Source organism: Chenopodium quinoa, unplaced genomic scaffold (assembly GCF_001683475.1).
Source record: "Chenopodium quinoa cultivar QQ74 unplaced genomic scaffold, ASM168347v1, whole genome shotgun sequence".
Classification (NCBI taxonomy): domain Eukaryota; kingdom Viridiplantae; phylum Streptophyta; class Magnoliopsida; order Caryophyllales; family Amaranthaceae; genus Chenopodium; species Chenopodium quinoa.
In genome coordinates this window covers 1329291-1350898 of record NW_018745617.1, presented here as the reverse complement: position 1 = coordinate 1350898, position 21608 = coordinate 1329291, and positions in this window count along the sequence as shown.

Here is a 21608-nt window from a genome sequence, read left to right as displayed (position 1 = left end):
TTGAAATGACATGTTTAGGATTGTAATTTCAATATATCAAAATATACTCGTGTCTTTATAATCTTGAATTTGGGCAATTTCAATTTCCAAATTCTAAGTATATCCAAACAACATAATCGGGTCAAATCCATTTACCAAACAGGTCATTAAGGAAATGTCATATTACTTGCATTGTTACCTACTGCAATGCCCGTTAATTCGTTATCAACATAACAAGCTAAGATATGTATGCCATGCATATATTAATGTATGTACAATATATACAAATGATCACTGCCAACGGTCAGGAAAGACCTAACTTTTAGGAAAAAGCCAAGGTACAACACTACTTAATCAATTGAATTCTCTTCACAAAAACTGCATTATCTTTTTTATTCGGTTGAAATCTTCTAGCATTTCTTTCCTTCAAAATGAGGTAGATAGCAACTGAGACAATCATTTTGTAAATAATACTAGTAGCCGGGTTTAAGCTATATTGATTGATGACGACTCATCTACACCAAGCCAACTCAAGATGATTAGAAGAATAAATTATTAGTAGTTCCACACATATCCTTTGAAAAGTCATTGGATGATTGGAAGAATAAATTATTAGTAGTTCCATCCTTTCTTCCACATAAACTACTCTTTATCATGGTGAATTTCAATGTTGATTAAGTTTTCACGCCTGGCCAAACGACCCAGAATAGCCAACAAAAACATAAAATTATACTTGAATTGAAATTATTCTGTTTATTGAATTAAAAAAAGTAAAAGAAATTGAAAGTATAAATTAGATCTTTTTCTTTATATTATTATGACTATTTTTTTAAAACTCCGTGCAATAAATTGTCTAGCTTAAATTAGGCCCTATTGGAGATGATGAACTACATGTTATAGGTCTTGCTCAATTGAAGTAAAATGTATCTTATTTTGGTTAATTTACTAGGTTCATTTTTATTACATTTTACTAGCTTGAATTAGGAAATTTTGTCTAGAACTACCTTAAAGATAGAGTAATTTGTGAACAACTAACGATTTTTTTTTAAAAAAATTTGGTTAGAACAATCCAGAAATTACCAAACGTCTACCCATTAACGTTTTCCGTCTAATTAGGACGTTATTGGACCCACTTTTTCACTTTTCCCATTTAATTAACTCCCCTAATTAATTACCTTCTCTCTATTCCCTAATTAATTTCCCCTCCATTCTCACGTGAACATACTCAATCAATTGAACATAAATTCTCAATTATTCAAGTAATGTTTCGCACTTTCCTTTTAATTCATTGTTTATTGTATGTGTTTACAAGTTTTAATTGAACGCAATAATTAGGTGTAAATTAGTGATTCTGATTAGAATTTATGGGTTCAAATAAATTTGGGTTTTTATATCTAGAGTTTAGGGGTTCAGTTGAGTTTTAGATTTCGGTTATTTTGACTTTGAAATTGAATTCAATTGTATTTTAATTACTATTTGGCCATTGTAATTGGTAGGATGTATAATGGGCCATTGTAATTGGTAGGATGTCTAAATTTGGGTTTTAGGTTTCGGTTATTATGACCCTTATGAGGTTTTCATGATGGTGTCTATAATTAAGCAAGCTTCCATCTAATAAGGATTTTCTAGGAGTTGAAGTAAATTCTGGGAGTTGAAGTAGGAACTGAGATAAAAGAAATTTAAAAGATCCAAGATAACAAGTAAAGTCAAAAGAAGAGTTCCAGAAAGTAGTTTTCTGAATTCACCTGATGGAACTACAAGGAGTTCCCTAACAGAAACTTATCAATGTGTTGTAATGACCTGGTTCCAGTGTAATGTTGGGGCAAGACCTCAACAACCAAGGATAAAAGCAAAGCTCGAGATATCAACCGAAAAAGATGGACTTCATAACTTAGGTTGTATAAAAGATAAGTTTGTTTTCTAGGTTGATGTAAACATATATTTGGTTGTTATGAATGGGACTTATTAAAAATCAGATAAATCTTGGCAAACTCAACTAATTCGTAAAAGATAATTATAAGTTTATGAAAAAGTATTTATTTGATTTTATCTTATAAAAATCTGGTTTAATTGGTTTTATCTTTTTCATAAAACTTTATCTTTTAAATAAAAAAAATTTGATTGGAAAAAGGATTTCTTAAAGACGAAATTAATCTGTTTAGTTTCGGTTTTGAAATGATAATAACGAAATTATGTTTGAACTTATCATTTAACCTAAACCCTACTTTGTGAGCTGAAGAACTTCTACAAATATGGAAGTGATGCAGTGAAGTAAAGTGAGAGTATTAAGTGTGAAAACCACTTAGTTTTTTAGAGTAAGTTTGCCAAAGGTTTAAGATTTATCATTTTGATTTCGGGTTTCGTGTGTAGCTTTCCTTTTATATATTAGAGTGATTCTTTGTGTTGTAATTGGTTTTGGGATGATTGTGAATTCTTGACAATTCACATTTGAGTTAGGAGTTTGAATTCTCTAAAATTCGTATGTGTTGAAGAGTTTGAAAGTCTCTAAAATTCAAGTGGTAGCTGTGAGAGCACAGTGAGTGAGCTTCAGGTGTGAAGTTGAGTGTAGGCACTCCGGGAGTGCTGAGTGAACCTAAGTGGGACTTAGGTTGGGTAGGATAGGGTCCTATCAGGTCACAAGTGTCTGTGGTGAAACTTGTGAGAAAGGTCTGTAATAATAGGTTGTACTTGGAGAGTTGCCTATTATAGTGGAGTTTGTTTTGCAAATCCCGAGAAGGGTCGAGGTTTTACTTCCAGTTAGACACTGGAAGGTTTCCTCGTAAAATCTTGTTGTGTTATTTAAGTTCCTTTTATATTTTGTTTTTAAATTTTGCAAAAGTTTACCTAATTGGAACCTTCTATTATTCACCCTCCTCTCGTAGTAGTCCATCTTAACTAATAGGTGGAGCTACCCCAAACTTTTCTTAACTTGTGGATAGTTCTTAACAAATAAAAAAACGGGTTGGCCCTATCTTTAGGGTAGTTCTAGACAAAATTTCCCTTGAATTAAGTCCAATTTTAGTGACTTAAGTTGTGGCTTCTCCTATAAACTGTTGGGATGACTTTTGTGGCTTCTCTTGAAAGATTTAGAAGGGATATCTTGTGGCAAACAAGTGACCAAGTATGAATTTAGTAGATGAGCATATTATATAGACAAAATAGAGAGAGAGAGTGAGGGTTCTTGTGAAGAGCTTCCAACTTTGGATTTTTTTGGGCAACCTCTATAAAACTGCTTCTTGTCAAAATTTTCACCGTTGGATTGTACTCAAATTTTGAAAGCTTACTCCTGACATCAAGGGCTTCATTTTGAACAATTGGATCGTCATTTTAAGCTCTGGTTTTGTCAGAAAAATGTTTGGACAGAACTGCTATCTTTTTGGGTGAATTCTTCTCTTTTGCTCTCTAATTTTGTTCTCTTATTGTTTGTTGTTGTTGGTGGGTTATTAAACCTTTTGTAGATAGATTTGAGTTTATTTTACCTTCAATTATCAATAAGATAAGGTAGGGTGGACTCCTTAAACTGTCCTGTAGTTTTTATCCTTCACATCAAAGGGATTTTCCACATATATTCCGTGTGTTGTGTTGATTATTATTGTTTAATTTCTTCCGATTAATGTTGGTGTTGTTATAATTTTGCTACTGCTTAATTGATGTCTTGGTTGTGTTATTTTGTTTGTGTGAGAATTTAGATTGATTGGATTGAATTTGAGTTAATTGTCTTGTGTGTGACGTAGTGGGTGTAGTAGTGACCCCTCCGATCTCTACACTACATAAAAAAAGTTATAGTTAAATACATTGCCCAATAAAAAACGAAATATGTTAAGGATTTCGTAGAAAGTATAAGTAAGAGATTAGGTGTAATGCAAACTTAGCTTATACATATTTAGGAAAAAATTTCAATTACTACCCCAAAAAAACGCATTTTGTAAATTACTACCCCCCAAAAAAGGTTGTTAATTACTATTCCTAAAACTGATTAATTCAAGTTGTTGCTACCCTTTTCCCTAATAAGGCAATTTAAGCTCTTGATGATATCATTATCCGGATAATTTGTAACTAGTAGTTTTTAAACTTTAATTAACTAATTAAACCCTAGAATCACCTCTACACCACCTCCGGCCACCCTCCACCCACTATCGAACCTACCTCCTCCAACCCTCTACCATGACAACACCCCTTTCTCGGTCCCCACCCTAAAACCACCATCCGCCCACCCTTAAACCACCTCCCTATCACGATACCCCCCTCCCCATTCGTGGCGGCCCTGACCTCCTTCCCCTCGCCCAAAAACCTTGCTTGGACTTCCCTAATCTGCCTCCGCAATCACCACCCTAAAGCCTAATGGTTTCAATTTTAGGGCGTTAGGGTTTGGAAGAGCCTTAGGGAGGGCCCAGTAGGGTTCTCTAGTAAGGGGGGGGGGGGGTTAGGGCTTTCGGCGGGTGGGGAGGGGGATTTTTCGAGGGTAGGAGGGATATTTGGGGGTTTAGATGTGGTGCAATGGGTGGTTTAGGATTGGGTGGTTGCCAGGCGGGGGTAGGCTGCTTACCAGCTCGTCAGCAAGGATGATGGGGTAAGGGGGCTGCCGGAGATGGTGGGGATGGGGTAAGGGGGCTGTCAGATGTGGTATAGTGGTGGTGTTAGGGATTATTTAATTAATCACGGCTTAAAAACAACAAATTACAATTTTATTGGACAATGATGTCATTAAGATGTTAAATCACCTAATTAAGGGTTGATTAGGGAAAAAGGGTGCAATCACTGAATTAATCAGTTTTAGGGGTAGTAATTAACAACTTTTTTTTAGGAGTAGTAATTTACAAAATGCGTATTTTTGGGTAGTAATTGACACATTTCCCACATATTTATGCGTGAGTTTTGGTTTTCTCTAGTTTCATTATTTCCCTTATTTTTCTCTTTAACGTTATCACTCCTCTTAACTTCTAAAAATGTTACTCAAATAATTTAAAACTCTTATCAGTTATGGTTTACCTTTCGAATTTTTTTAATATTAGTTGAAAATTGAGTGCAGCGACTGCTGCCTGAAACGCTAAACATCGCCCACAAATTACCACATAAAGCCCACAAATATGTTATGATTTGACCATTATGCCCTTTTGCTAAAATTGAGATAATCTCGGTGTAAAAAATGTGGAGCCGTATTGGCTCGTCGGGGGAGACCGGATGGCAGGCCGGAGATGCGGGGGACGCCGGAGGTACGTCGTCGTCGACGGAAAACGAGGTCAGTGACCGCTAAAATTCACGGTTTACCGTCGTAGTGGCTACGGCGCCTAGGATGGACGCCCAAACCGTAGCCTGGACGTCCAAGCCGGACGCCAGAACCACCAGAGTGGCGTCCAGGCTAGACGCCCAGACCACCTGAGTGGCGTCCAGCCCAGACCACCAGACTGGCGTCCTGGGCAGACGCCACTCCACTGGGTGAGGCGGCCCTGCCAGGCGCCAGTCCAGTGGCTGTGGCAGCCCTGGCAGACGCCACCTTTAATAATTAATTTTTTTTTTTTTTTGATTTTGTTGTTGTTTTTTGTTTAATTTTTTTGTAAAAAAAAAATCGAAAATGATTTTTTAAAAAAATTCGAAATGGGTTTTTTGTAAATTAAATTTGAAAATTTGAAATAGGTTTTTTTAAAATTAAATTTGAAAATTCGAAATGGTATATTTTGAAATTTAGTTTGAAAATTCGAATTGGGTTTTTATAAAAATTAAGTTTGATTATATATAATTATGTTTTTTTTTGTGTTAATTCTGTGGAAATATAGAAATTAAATGTATTATCCGTTAAATGTATTTATTGTAATATATAATTGATGCAGGAATATGGTGGAGACGGAAATGATTACAGTGGGATATTTGGACATGATGGTCCATTCGAAGAAGCTCAACAGGCGATTGATTGGGCAAAACAGGTTGCAATTGCAGCTGGATTTTGCTTGGTAGTAGCAACTCATAAATCTCAACGGGATGGTAGAATGGATCGCATTTTGAGATGTGACCGTTATCGCAAAAGAGAAGAAAGAGATTTTCGTACAGCCACTCGGTTTGACACAAAGCGGAAAGGTTGTGGGTGTGAGTTCAGAGTAAAGGTTCGACAACTACGGAGTCGTGACGGTTGGGAAGTTATAGGTTACTCTAAATGGGGGTATCACAACCATGAGATGATAGTATATGAAGAGGGTCATCGACAACTGAGCGGCTTAAGTCCTGCTGCGAAACTAGTTGTGAAAGAAATGAGTGATGCTCAAGTGAAGCCTGCTAAAATATTAGCATCCGTGTTAGAGAAATTTCCAGAAGACCATCCAAACCGAAGACACATCTACAACGTCAGACAGCAACTCAGGTTTGAACGGTCAGAGGGAAGGAACCCTATACAGCAGCTGCTACACCAGGCACAATCACGTGGTTACCTGTTCTGGTTTGATTCTGATGAAGATACAGCGGAGGTGACTCATCTTTTCCTTGTGCATCCTGATTGTGCTGATATGATCAAGTCTTGGCCATTTGTGATTTTGATCGACTCAACGTACAAGACAAACAAGTACAAGTTCCCTCTGGTTGAGATGGTTGGGATGGCTCCAACGAACCAGAACTTTCTGATTGGTCATGCAATCATCAGGGATGAGACGGCTCCAAGTTATTATTGGGTGTTGGAGAAGCTGAGAAACTACATCGGGCCTAATGTTCATCCAGCAGCCATCGTCAGCGACTGTGAGGGAGGTCTCTTTGCCCCCATAGCAGAGCTGTTTCCCGAATCGAACCACTTATTGTGCACATGGCACATCAACAACTGCGTGAAAGTGAAAGCCTACAACCTTTTCAGGAAGAATTTGGAAATGGCAGAGAGATTGGTGAATGGTAAGTGGCGGAAGATCCTACAGGCTACCACAGAGGAAGCGTATGAGCGAGCATTGGCTAACTTCAGGGATTCGTACCAGTGGTGTCCGGCACTGGTGGACTATGTGATGCATCAATGGGTCCCTCATAGGGAAAAGTTTGTCAAATATTGGACAAACCAGGTACTTCATTTTGGGAACACTACAACATGTAGAGTTGAGAGCGCTCATAGAGCTACCAAGGACTGGATTGATTCATCGACCGCTGCTTTGGATACACTGTTCGCTAGACTGAACAAGTCAATTGAAACTCAGAAGAACGACATCAGGAACTCTCTAGAGGACTCCAGACGACGACATGGTACGATGTATAGCCATTTTATATTTAAGATTCTCCATGGTCGTGTGTCGCACTACTGCTTGGGGTTGATTCTCACTGAGCTGAACAGGGTGAGGGACTTGGCTGACGAAGTGTATGCTCGGTGTGGGTGTACTATTTCAGTAACTCATGGATTACCTTGCGCATGCACCATTCATCGCGTTATTACAGAAGAAAGGGCGTCATTACATGTTGATCAGGTCCATTCATTCTGGAGGACGCTTGTTATTGGTGAGCATGCAGACAATCAAACGGCCGACCGTGAACAGGAAGAGTTGGAGCAGTTCCGTTCGATGTACGACCGAGTGTCCTCCAGCCATCCTTCTATTATTCGTGACGCTACTCATGTGCTTCATGACATGTTCCACCCGTCTAACTTAGATTATGAGGAACCCGAAGGAGTTGACCGTCCTCGAGGTCGACAGCGGCGGAACAGGAGTGCGTTTGAGTATATCCGTGGTCATGGTCGTGGTCGTTCTCGTGGTCGGACATCTTCATCTAGTCGTAGTCAATCTTCATCGTATGTGAATATGCCCCTGAGAACTGGTACGTTTTGGTTGTTTTTATTGCACATAGTTTTAAAGTGTTACTCCTGTCTTCTTAACTGTCTATAATTAATTATTTGGTGAATAGGAAGAAACGATGTTGATCAGTTTCCGTACAAGGAAAGGATACCTGCGATCATCATGTCGTACGTGGAAGGGTGGAATGATGTAATCGGAGATGGTAACTGCGGATTCCGGGTCGTGGCTGATATTTTTCAAATGGGCGAAGACAACTACGGTTTGGTGCGTGAGTTGATGTACAGCGAAATTGCCTCTAACCGAAATGTTTATCGTCATGTGTACGAGGATGACTTGGATGGCGCTCTCCGACGTATCCGGTGGGGAGGTGGACCTTGCGGCGAAAATCATTATTTTGACGCGCCCCTAGATCTGTTTGCCGTTGCAAACATTTACAAATGCGCAGTCATGCATTTCGGCCTGGGAGTGCATAGTCAAGCTTATTATCCTTGTACCACGGTTCTCCCTTGGCGGTCGCGTGAGACTGTCACCACACCGGTCAGAGAGCTAGCTATTGCGTTTCTTGGGTCGTCATACAGACATTTCATCCGACTAGACATGTCAACCGATTTTCCGGTGCCACCGATTATACCTCGGTGGTACAACATTCGCACAGCGAGCGTAGAGGGTTGGGATGCGCTATATAATGACCGGATCCACGAATGGAACACCCTAGCTGCATTTTAGTTTTTCTTGTGTACATTCTTTATTTGTAATCTTATTTGTACGTTGCTCTTTTAATGAGAACATTAATATTTTATATTGTATTGCTTACTGCATTCTATATGTTGCATGGGTAAGTTGCGCGGATCCACGAACGGTTATATCAAAATTTAAAAACAGCACTGATAATATGTTTAAGTTGGAAGCTAAAAGAACAATCTAAAATGTTACAATTTCACAACATAATGTCCAAAATAATGTTCTATAAATAAAATACAATAACCATCAGTAATCCCTCCTCGACGACGACTCCCACTGCGCAAGGGTATGTTCCAGACTATCAACCACAACTCTCCCTGTTGCACTCATGTTGTCCTTTCCCGGGTATGACATTTCAACAACCCCGTAACTGAAGGCCTCTCCTGGTCCTCCCAAATACGGGCAGCTATGTGTCCTAGAAAGCTAGGAATCACACTCCCGTCAACAGGCCCACCGGGCACCTCACTCCTAACAACCCAAGAATCATTACCCGCCCTCGACCGTTTCCTGCTTGACCCAGAGACAGTGGACGCAGATGATGTGCCAGATCTACTAACAAATCTACCACCCCTACCCTTACGCACCTCCACCATATGTGTCTCGTACATGTCATCAACCCTCTGACTGAATGGACCGTAATCATCATACGGTTCACTGCCATCGTCCACATCCTCATCCTCATCTGCGCCCTCCTCCTGCTCCTCCTCCTGGTCACCCTCCTCAGCATCATCATCGTCATCGTCATCCTCATCCCGACGGTGGATCCGTTCTCTACGAACTGAGGCCGAAATACCACGGGATCTGACATGTCTATGCCCCGACCTCTCCACTGAATAACTTCTACTAAGAAGCTCTATATTCTTCCCCCCACCATGACGACCCTACACAAAATTTTAAAATATATAAACATACAAAAATTTATACGATAAATAATCATCATCGCAAATCAAATACACTAAAAACAAACAAATAATAGTAAACAAAATATAAACGTAGAAAAAATACAACGTAATTGAAAAAATATATAAAAATAAACAACAAAATATAAAAACAATTCAAAATTATATTACAAAAAAAAAAAAAAAAAAAATTTAAAAACAATTTTTTAGAAAAATTTTTTAAAAAAAAAAAAAAAAAAGGGGGGGGGGCGCCCTGGCTGGACGCCCAGCCGGCGGTGGTGGCGCTAGATGCAGACGCCGCCACCAGTTGGCTGGCGTCTGGGCTGGACGCCACCGCCACGGTGGTGGCGTTTAGTCTAAGCGCCGCAACCGTGGCGGTGGCGTCCAGCCCAGGCGCCAGCCAACTGGTGGCGGCGTCTGCATCTGGCGCCACCACCGCCGGCTGGGCGTCCAGCCAGGGCGCCCCACCGCTTTCACGGCGGTTTTCCCCCTTTTTTTTTTTTTTTAACAAAATATACCTTTCCACCTTGGGACATCCTTCCCTCCGCCGCCGCCGCCACTTCCTTGCCTTGCCGCCTCGACATTGCCGTTATTTTGAATTTTTTTTTTTAAGAGAGGTTGAAAGAAGATGAGCAATGAGAGTGTGAGTGATGAGAGTGTGAGTGATGAGAGTGTGAGTGTTTTTTTTTAAGGTCAAGGGCAATTTAGGGAAACCAAGTGAATTTTGTGGGCTTTATGTAGTAATTTGTGGGCGATGTTTAACAAATCCCCTAGAAAACCCTTATCCCATATATTGAAAAACATGCTAATTAACTTAATTAACATTTTTTTAGGAATTATAATCAATTTTTTTTTAAATGATCAGCATATGTCATTTGACCATTAGAATATTATATTGGAAGTTTGACTCACCATTATTGTATTCATTTGTAACATTTTAATTAAAATATACCATTTTTATTTTTTCACAATTGGTGTTGTCATCCAACCAAATAGGGGAGAATATCCAATTAGAAGTTTGACTCATCATTATTGTATTCATTTGCAACATTTTAATCAATATAAACCACTTTTATTTTTTCACCATTGGAGTGATCATTCAACAAATAGGGGCGGATGTAAATTCAAATTAATGACGTCAATTGGCTCAACTTATTTTATAAATATTTAAAATCTTAATTATTAATGATATTATTATCATTGAATCAGTGAATATATAGTATAACAAAGATTTGGATTAATACATATCATCTTTGGGTTAAAAATTTTCACGTCAAACTATTTTTTTTGTCTAATTTTCGTATAAACTATTCTATAACCTAAATAACCATAATATTATTTCTACCTACATTATTAAAAAAATGTATAGTTTGATGAATTTAATCAAGAAAATATATCAAAATAATAATATTGTCTATTATCTTCACCATTATTTGTTGAATTTATTTTCTTACGTCATATTTCAATTTATCAATTTACTAATTTGAAAATAATAAAATAATTTTAGAAAAATTATAGAGTATGTATATAAAGTCATACTTGATGCATAAATTTACTGTACAAATTTCTCGCCAATTTATTTTCAACTTATAAAGATTTATAATTTTAAACAATTTCTATATAATATGATTTTAATTTTTTTTTTGCCTATTTTGTAATTTTTTTCTTTAACAACAAATCAATAATTTTTTATTACTTATATATAATTGCAACTTTATTTTACCTTTATTAATAATGCACTTTTTTAAAGAAAAATTATTCAAATTATTTAATTTTTTTTTGAATAGCAAAAATATTTCATTAATTAAAATTCATACGACATCTACAATAGAGATTCGACGTTAACAAATACATAAGATATTGAATCAAATAGAATTTTCCTTCATAAAAACTACGATCGTCGAGTAGATCTTGCACTGCGGAGCATCTCCCGCTTATATCGCTGAAAACTACAGCCTTGTTGGAGAGACAATCTAACGATCCGTTGTAGCCGTGAGGATGTTTTCCTTTTGATTCATCTGTTCGTATTCGAAAACTTGATAACTTTTTCACCAACGAAATAATTTCACGACAATCCATTAGATCTGCTACCATAGATTCAAAACTAAGAAATTTCTCCCTCGAAAAGAGGAGATAAACCTTGTCTTTCGAAGGAGGTCGAAAAACCCTTGTCTTTCGAAGGAGATCGGAAACCCTTTCTTTCGAGGGAGAAAAGTTCCTCCCAAAAGGAGAAAGCATTATTATAAACCTAAAAAACAATAAAGAAACAAGGATTGGGGCTTTCCACCGATTAAAATCGATGAAAGCCCCTTCAAAATTCAACAATGGAGGCTAGGGTTTTGGAGAGAGAAAGGAGGAGAGAGAAATGAATTATTCAAAATCTTTAATTTAATATGCATTATTAACTAATTAATCAAATATTTTTTCACGTAATTTGTTAAATTATAAATAATTTTAATACAATTTACTTTATATTAATTGTAATCCACCTATAACACATGCTACCAAATTATATAAAGACATTACATACAAAATTATAATGGAGATTTTTAACATTGTTGCCTCTAAGAAACCTTTATCACATATATTGAGTATCATTCTAATTTACTTAGTCAACATTTTTAATAATTATATTCGATTTTTTTTTTAAAATATCAGTATATGTCTGGCTAATAGGATATCTTATTAGAAGTTTGACTCATCATTATTGTATTTCTTTGCAACATTTTAATCAAGATAAATCACTTTTATTTTTTACTATTGCAGTGGTCATTCAACCAGATAGGGGCGAATGTAGTTTCAAATTAATGATATCAATTGACTCCACTTATTTTATAAATATTTAAAATCTTAATTATTAATGATATTATTATCATTGAATCAGTGAATATATAGTATAACAAATATCGGGAGTAATACATATCATCTTTAGGTTAAAAATTTTCACATCAAACTATTTTTTTTTGTCTAATATTCATATAAACTAATATATAACCTAAAATAACCATTATATTATTCCTATCTAAATTATTAAAAAAATATAAAGTTTGATGAATTTAAACAAGAAAATATATCAAAATAATAATATTGTCTATTATATTTAACATTATCTGTTGAATTTATTTTCTCAGTTCATATTTCAATTTATCAATATAGTAATTTGAAAATAATAAAATAATTTTTAGCAAAATTATAGAGTGTGTATATAAAGTAATGTTTGATACATTAATTTAATGTACAAATTTTTCGCCAATTTATTTTCAATTTACAAACATTATAATTTTTAAATTTTTCTATATAATATGATTTAAAGTTTTTTGGGAAATTTTCAATAGTAACGCTAAACTTTTTAATTTTCGCAGTGGTAAATTGCAAAAATTCTTATTATCCTTAGTAAACTTTAATTTATTATAATTTTCAATGGTGAACTTAATGAAGCAATTTAGTTAATATTAAATCATGGTTAACATCTTTTTAGTTAAAATCATTAACCACGGTTAGTTTTATTATTATTTTTAAAATTAACTTAAATTAAAAAAAAAACCCCACCCCTTCCCTGATCAACATTCACCACGCCGGCGCCGGCAACCCACCTCATGCCCCAACCCATGCCGGCACCCAACCACCTCCCTTACCGGCGCCTCGTCCTCCCCAACCCGACGCGCCTATCCCCTGTCCCTGAAACCCACCTCCCTTCCCCAAAACCCAACTCCCTTTTCCCCGAAAACCCTAGAAACCACCTCGAAATCCCCCGTCCGACTAATACCCCACCATAAAAAATGTTAATCGGGCTTTTCCTACCTTTGAAACCAATTGGTTTCAAAAACCATGCCCTTCGCCTCGAAGCAGCGTCGCTGAATTTCGCCGCAAAAACCGATGATTTTGCCTGATTTTTGCCGCTGATTTTCGATGGTGGCCTAGTTTGGGTCGTGGGTTTGGATCCGATCTGGCGAGGAGAGTGAATTGGGAAATCGGGGAAGGGGAGTCCGACAGGAAAGGGGTTACAGGTGTGGTTGCGGATTTCAGGGATGAGGAATGAGCGGCTGGCTGTTTTCATAGGTGAGGGATGAGAGGTTGGTGGTTTTCGAGGGTGGAAGGTGAGCGGCTAGTGGTTTTCGGGGGTGGGGGGATGAGCAGCTAGCGGTTTTCAAAGGTGAGGGATGGTCGCTGGCGTTAAGGGGTTTGGGTGCCGGAAACGGTGGGTGGGGTCGGCAATGAAGTGCGGTGGTGCTGGCGGAGGGGAGGGGGCTGGGGTTGGCTGGGGCACCGGTAGGTGGGGTTGGGTTTTTTTTTAAATAAAAATAATTTAATTATTTAAAAAAATATAAAAACTAACTATGGTTAATGAGTTTAAATTAAAATAAGTATTATCTTTGGTAATCAAAACTTAGGTTTACCAAAGATAATAATTTTTTTTGTAATTCACCACTGAGAAAAGTAAAAAGTATGGTGTTACTAAAGAGAATTTCTCAGTTTTTTATTTTATTTTTACTATTTTGTAATTTTTTTCTTTATCAAAACATCAATAATTTTCTATTATTTAAATATAATTGCAACTATTTTTTACCTTTATTAATAATGCACTTTTTTAAAGAAAAATTATTCAAAATCTTTGATTCAATATGCATTCTTAACTAATTAATCAAAGACACTACATACAGAATTTACTTTATATTAATTTTATTCCACCCATAACATAGCTACCAAATCATATAAAGACACTACATACAAAATTACAATGGTGATGTTTAATATTGATATAGACGAATAGTCATATATTAGTCGTATAATTAATTGAGTATCTTCAACTATAAATACACACATAAACAATCATTGTAATTTTTAGTTGTTTTTATAATAAAGTTATACAACATGTTTTTTATTTACTAGTTAAGTCATTGCATGTGATGCGCGCAATAGTTTTATAAAATAAAATCGAGCGTTGATAATTTGAAGCATAAGCAAATTTTTAATATTTTTCTTGCTGCAATTATTGTCACAAATTTATCAATAAATAATAAATATTACTCATATACTTAGATAACATATTAAGACATGCATCTAAATATCCTTCGAAATAATCCGATATACTCAAATTATATGAGTATCATTACATGTCATAGATAACTAATCAGTAGTTTATCAGATTAGCAAAAATGCTAAATATTTGGATATGAAATGTTTTGATTAGCAGAGATTATATGTACGCTATGCTAAATTAGGACATTGTTGAACCTTATGAGTTTTTGATGATGATGTTGATGATTGAGCAAAGTTCTATCTATTTAGAGTTTTCTAGTGTTTTGATGTTTACAGGATAAGTAAACTATGGGAGTTGAAGTGAGGACTAGAATAGGATGACGAGTAAACACAAAAGAAGTGTTCTAGATAGAAGTTATGTGAATTAAGATGGATGGAACTACAAGGTGTTCCTTAACAGGAACATATCAAACTCAAGTATAATGCTGAAATGAGCGACAATTTGTAATGAATAGGTTCCAGTGTAATTTTGGAACGTGTCCTCAATGATCAAAAAACAATGCAAAGCTCGAGATATCAGCAAGAGATGGATCTCATAATTTAGGTTGTATTAAAGATAAGTTTATTATTTAGTTTGATGTAAATATATGATTGGTTGATATGCACGGGACTTATTAGAAATCAGACAAAGCTTGAAACTAATTAATTCGTTAATAATAATCTTGAGTTTATGAAAAGGTATTTTATTGACTTTATCTTTTTAAAATCTGCTTTATATTACTTAATTGGATTTATCTTTTTCATATAAAACTCTATATTTTGTAAAAACAAATTTAACTAAGAAAAGGTTTTCTTGGAAATGAAATTAAGTTTACTTAGTTTCGGTTTTAATATGATAAGGTTGAAATTCTGGATCTTTGACTTGTCATTTTCTATAAACCCTACTTCAGTGAGTTAATATCTTCTATGAATAAGGAAGAAGTTCTTCAAAGTCCAAGGAGAGTTTTGAGCATGAAACACTAATTGCTTAAGAGTAAGTTTGTCAAAAGGTTTAAGCTTTATCATTGTGATTTTGGGTTTCATGTGTAGCTTTACACTCATATATTAGAGTGAGTCTTTGTATTGTAATTAGTTTTTGGGGTGAGTGTGAGTTCTTGATGATTCATGTTGAGTTAAGGAGTTTGAAAGTCTCTAAAATTCATGTTGGTAGCTGTGAGTGTAGGCGAGAGAGCTTCTACTGTGAAGATGAGTGTAGACACTTTGGGAGTGCTGAGTGAACCTACACTGAGAGCATCTTTCAAGTCGGATGAAACCAACGGTTGTTGATTCAATTGGCTTAGATTCAATAGCTGAGTGTGGGACTTAGGTTGGGTAGGATAGGGTCCTATCAGGTAGCAAGTGTCCACTGAGGAACTTGTGAGAAAGGTCTGTGTCATTGTGTGTAATAGGTTGTAACTAGGAGTTTCCCTATTATAGTGAAGTTTGTATGCAAATCCTGAGAAGGGTTGAGGTTTTACTTCCAGGTGGACCCTGGAAGGTTTTCTCGTAAAAACAAGTTGTATTCTTTAACTTCCTTTTAAGTTTTGTTTTCATATTTCGCAAAAGATTGACCTAATTGGAACCTACTACAATTCAGCCCCTCTCGTAGTGGTTCATTTAAACTAACAATTTGTATCAGAGCAGGTTCTCACGATAAAACAAGCAACCTTGTAGAGTAAGTTCCTAGAGAAATGAATCCACGTGAGAAACCTGAAGAAGGGAACTCAACCCAAAGACCACCAATGTTCAATGGCAAATTTATTTCTGATCGGTTGTCGTACACCTATAAAAAATAAATTCCTAACAAAACCAACTAACAATGTAGTAGGGTAAGTAGGGTTGAATCCACGAGAGATGGCTATTAAATCTAACTTCTAAGGTATGGAGAAATTATACAAGTCACGAAATTGGGATAAGAATATAGTCTAAATTAAAATAGGAATAAAACAAATAATAAAAAAACCTAGGGTTATGGTTCACCATGCTTATTGTTCTAAATCTATCAAATATTAATAACAATTCAATCAATCAATTATCTAGAGCAATTGCTAAGCCTACGGTCGGGTCTTAACGCTCTCAATTCAACATATGTAGTTCGGTCGCTAACATAATCAGAATTGCTAATTGTAGGTAAGCCTCTAAAAGTAAGATCTTTCGATTCAAACTCTTATTAACAGTAATTAATCAAACAATTGATAAACTTGCAAGATTAATAAGAAAAACACTATCAATTAGAGAAATGAATAATCAAAATATTAAAAATACCAATCAAGATTCATTATATAATCATGGATTCCCAAACCCTAGAAATAAACTACTCAAACATGGAAGAAATAATTAAAACTAAATCTAAGGAATAAAAAATTATTACAAACAAGAAATAGAAATAAAATACCTCAATGAATTGAATTAATAAACTCAAGAACAATCCATGGAGTTGCTCATGAGAAAAAAACTAGGGCTAAGAAAACGAATGTAAATACGGCCTAAGGGAAAAATAATAATCCCTTGAAATATTTATAAACTTCCTAAATCTTATCTAAAACTAATTAAAGAAAAGAAATAAGAAAATATAAATTACATAAGTTGCAATGCTATTAGGCGATAGATGATGACGTGGCATAAAACCGTAAGTGAGGTCGAGGGATCAATGCAAGTTATACGTGCAGTGATGATGCTTCGTGGGCTTCTTTGGCTGCTCGGAAGAACCTGCAGGCGCAGGCACAGCCTGCGGGCTGGCAGTAGGTGCTGGGCACTTCGTGTGGGCGTGGGACAGACCCGCAAGCCTGGCCGCGGGTGCTGCACTTCGTCGCTGACTGTATGCTCAGATTGAAACGCCTATAACTTCTGTTCCAGGAGGCTTCTTGGGGCGTGTACCTATCATTGGACATCTCTTCAAGTCTAGTTTCTAACGCAACTTGAATCGCTTCAATCCGACATGTATAAATCAAGATATGATCAAAAGAATGGACAAAGGTCAGTTTTGGCACTTTGTAATCATCGTTTTTCTTCATTTCTAACTCAAATTCAATTCCGAAAAAGATGCATAGTGACCCTTGTGGATGCTATGATCATCTCTCATGCATATAAATATCAACCGAAGCTTCCACAAACACAATTCTTTCGTTGAGGACCTCGATTCATCGACTTTTCATCCTTTCACGTTGTCCGATTTTTCCAAAATTACTCCGAAAGCGTCCAAATAGTTATAGAAACTACCTGAAACATTAAGAAAATACAAACGAAGCGTAATAGAGCACAAAAAGGACAAATTATGCAATTGTTACATAAAAGCGGCTAAAAGACCTAAAAGCAACTATAAACTTAGCAAAAACATGCCGATAAATCCTATATAAATGTGATTCATCAATTTCATACTGGAAGAACAAGATGGAAATATTCATCAAGGCTGATAACTATCAAGTATGGAGGGTCATTGAATCAGTGACTTTCGAGGTAACAAAAACCAACAGAAAAATGAGGCAATCCTAAACCACTATCTAAATTTGAAAAAGTGGATTTCGAAAAATATGAGTTAAATACTTTAGCAGTGAAACTTTTGCATTGTGGACTAGGACCTCATGAGCATAACAGAATCATGGGTTATAAGTCCGCAAAGAGATTTGGTACTTATTATAGGTAACACATGAAGGAACGGGTGAAGTTAAACGTTCTAAAATTGACTTACTGATGTCAAAATATGAAAGATTCGAAATGCTACACAAGGTATCTATTCAAGATATGTTCACTAGATTTACTAACATTGTCAATGAATTAGAATCTTTAGGCAGGTCCATACCCATTGATGAACAGGTAAGAAAAGTGCTCAGGAGTCTTCTTCAGGATGAGAGATGGAGTACAAAGGTGACAGCGCTACAAGAATCCAAGGACTTCACAAAGTTCAACTTGGAATAACTCAATGAATCCTTGCTAACTCATAAGCTTCACCTTGGAGAAAATGTTGAAAGTTCCAAGAGTAAGAGTCTTACATTAAAGGCCCATAAGCGAGTCTGAAGACAATGATTATGAAACATCCATGCTTGTTTGGAAGTTTGAGAAGATGTTTGGAAAAAGAGTAGATAGGAGAAAACGAGGACAATAAAGTTCCAATGAAATCACCTACTTCAGATGCGGTTCCAAGGAACATCTCATTAAAGACTGTCCTCTGCCAAAGGAGGATGAAAAACCCATATTCAAGGGCAAGGAACAAATGAAGGAAAACAAATTCTACAAGCCATCGTTCTCAAAGGAAGATGTTAGAAAGGCCATGATTGCTGCATGGGGAGACTCAAATTCAGAGGATGAAGAAGATGGTGAATCCTCGGAGGAAACAACAAATCTGTGTTTGATGAATAAAACTGATAATGAAGCCTATCTAAAGGAACTTGAATTTGAGGTATGGTATGACTATAGACATCTTAAAAATTTTAACAAAGAAAATCTTATGGACATTATTTTTGGACTTAAGAATGACTGTATTGAAGTAAATAAATCCAAGTCTCAAAGTGATAAAGCTTTGAAAATCTACAAAGAACATAATGAATGGGTTGATAATATGAAAATGGATATTCAGACTAGATTCTTTGATCTAAAAATGTCCTTTTGAAAGAACAATTAGAAAAACTAAAACATGATAACACAATGTTAAATGTAGAATTAGCTCAGCTGAAATTAAGTATTAACTCACCTGACTATGAGGTTCCTCTCTCAAGCCAATATCTGAATTTTGAAAAACTTAAATCTAATTTGGAAGATGTGAAAATGTAAAAGGAAATTCTTGAGAAGGAACTTGCTAGAGGTAAGAAAGGTAAAAAAGTTATAAACCATGGAATTCCAACTTGGATAGCTTATAATTCAGAATAAATGTAATGAAGGACTAGGATATAGAAAGAAGTCTGGAAAAAAATAAGAAGTATATAGATTTGCCCTGCAAAAAGATATGTTATTTTTGTGGTCAAACAGGACATCTTCGTGTAGTAGGTCCTAAAAGAATTAAAAGCACTCTTAAGAATACTGATTATGCTAAACAACTTTGGATGAATAAATCTAATTCCCCATCTAAGACAGTGGAATCCAAGGAAACCTGGTTCCAGAAACTAACGCTTCGTTTTCATGAAGATTCCAATGAGGGGGAATAACACTTGGTACCTCGACAGTGGTTGTTCTAAGCATATGACTGGAGACAAAATATAATTTCTCTCACTAGATGCCTGCTACGGGAAACAATGACCTTTGGAGACAATAAAAGGGCGAAATTATTGCTATTGGCAGAGTTGGAAGCAGGGCGGAGCCACCGGGGGGGCGCTGGTGGAGGCCTGGCCCCCCGTGGCCCAAGTGGTATATAATATGTATTCTGGCCCCCTAAAGTAACTAATAAATAGAAACTATTTACCCTTAGGTTTTTATTCCTGGCTTTGCCCCTGGTTGGAAGGTCAAGTTACCATGCTATTGAAAATGTTTTCTTAGTCAAGGGTCTTAAACATAATCTCTTAAGTATATCTCAATTTTGTGATAAAGGTAACTCAATTAGCTTTACTTCTAATCTATATGTAGCATCATCAACAATAACACTTGTAAAATTAATCTTGAAGAAACTCGCAGAGGGAACACATATATTGTGGATCTCAATGAAGTTCCAAACAGTAGCTTGACATGTCTTAGTGTCATTGAGGAAGATCCCTTATTATGGCATAAATGATTTGTCCATGCAAGTTTCACTTTGCTTGATAAACTTAGATCAAAGAAACTTGTGGAAGGACTTCCATGCATTAAGTTCCTAAAAAATAAAGTTTGTGATGCATATGTTAAAGGAAAACGAACACGAATATCCTTTAAGTCTAAGAATATGATAAGTTCCACAAAGCCACTGGAACGTATTCACATGGATCTTTGTGGTCTTATGAGAATACAAAACAGAAGTGGTAAAAAGTATTTAATGGTTATTGTAGATGATTTTCCTATATTCACTTGGGGTTTCTTTCTTGTAAGAAAAGATGAAATTTTTGATGAGTTTGTTGCTTTTGTTAAGAAAGAACAGAGAAGAACAGGTAGTCAACTAGTTCACCTGAGGTCAGATCATGGAACTGAGTTTGAGAACTCAAAATTTGACGAGTTTGGTAAGGAACATGGAATGGATCATAACTTCTCTGCTCCTAGAACTCTATAGTAGAATGGTGTGGTTGAACGGTAAAATAGAAGCTTAGAAGATATGGCAAGAACGATGTTAATTTCCAGTGGACTGCCTAGGAACTTCTGGGCAGAGTAGTGAACACTGCATACTATATTCTAAATAGAGTTTCTGTATGTGCAATTATCAACAAGACACAGTGTGAAATAATGAAAGGAAGGAAGCCAAATATCTCATAATTCAGATCATTTGGCTGCAAGTGCTTTATACACAACAATGGCAAGAGGAACTTGGGAAAGTTCAATGAAAGGAGTGATGAGGTAGTATTCCTAGGATATGCCTCAAATAATAAAACTTACAGAGTCTATAACAAGAGAATGATGTGTGTTGAAGAATATGTACATATAATATTTGATGAAACTGATTATGTGATTGATGTACAGGAAGATGATGACTTCGAGATTGGTCTTGTTTAAAGGTAGGGAAATTCTTCTTTTAAAAACAAAAAAAAAGTAGGGAAATTCTCTTTGGTGAACTCCAACTTTTTAATTTTCTAAGTGGTGAACTTTTTAAAAATTTATTATCAATGGTAATTAGCTTTACTAATGCATTGGTAACATTATTGATGATTTTATGTAATTATTTGGCTAACCCTAGTTAACTGCAACACTATTGACTAATCTAACCTTATAATTAAAATTATTTACATAATTTTTTTAAAAAATAAAAAAAAAACAAACTCCTCCCTTACCCCACCTAGCCAGCACCAGCTCCTCCCTCTGCCGCCGGCCAAGCGCCCGACCATTCCGACAGCCCAGCTCGCCCCCACTTCCTCTGGCGCCCAGATGACCTTTTTCCGTGCCCGTGACCCATCCTCGGCCCCTCCCCTCTCCCTACCCATTAAACCCACCACCCGAAACCCCAAAAACCCAACCCGAAACCTTAATAAACCCTCCCCTACCACGTTAAACCCCAAATCCGGACTTTTCCTACCCTCCTAACCCTAGGTGACGATGTTTTGAGGGTGAGGGAGGGCTTGATTCGGAGTTTAAAGTGGTCGGGGAGGGTTTTTTTAGGGGTTTTGGGTTGGGGATT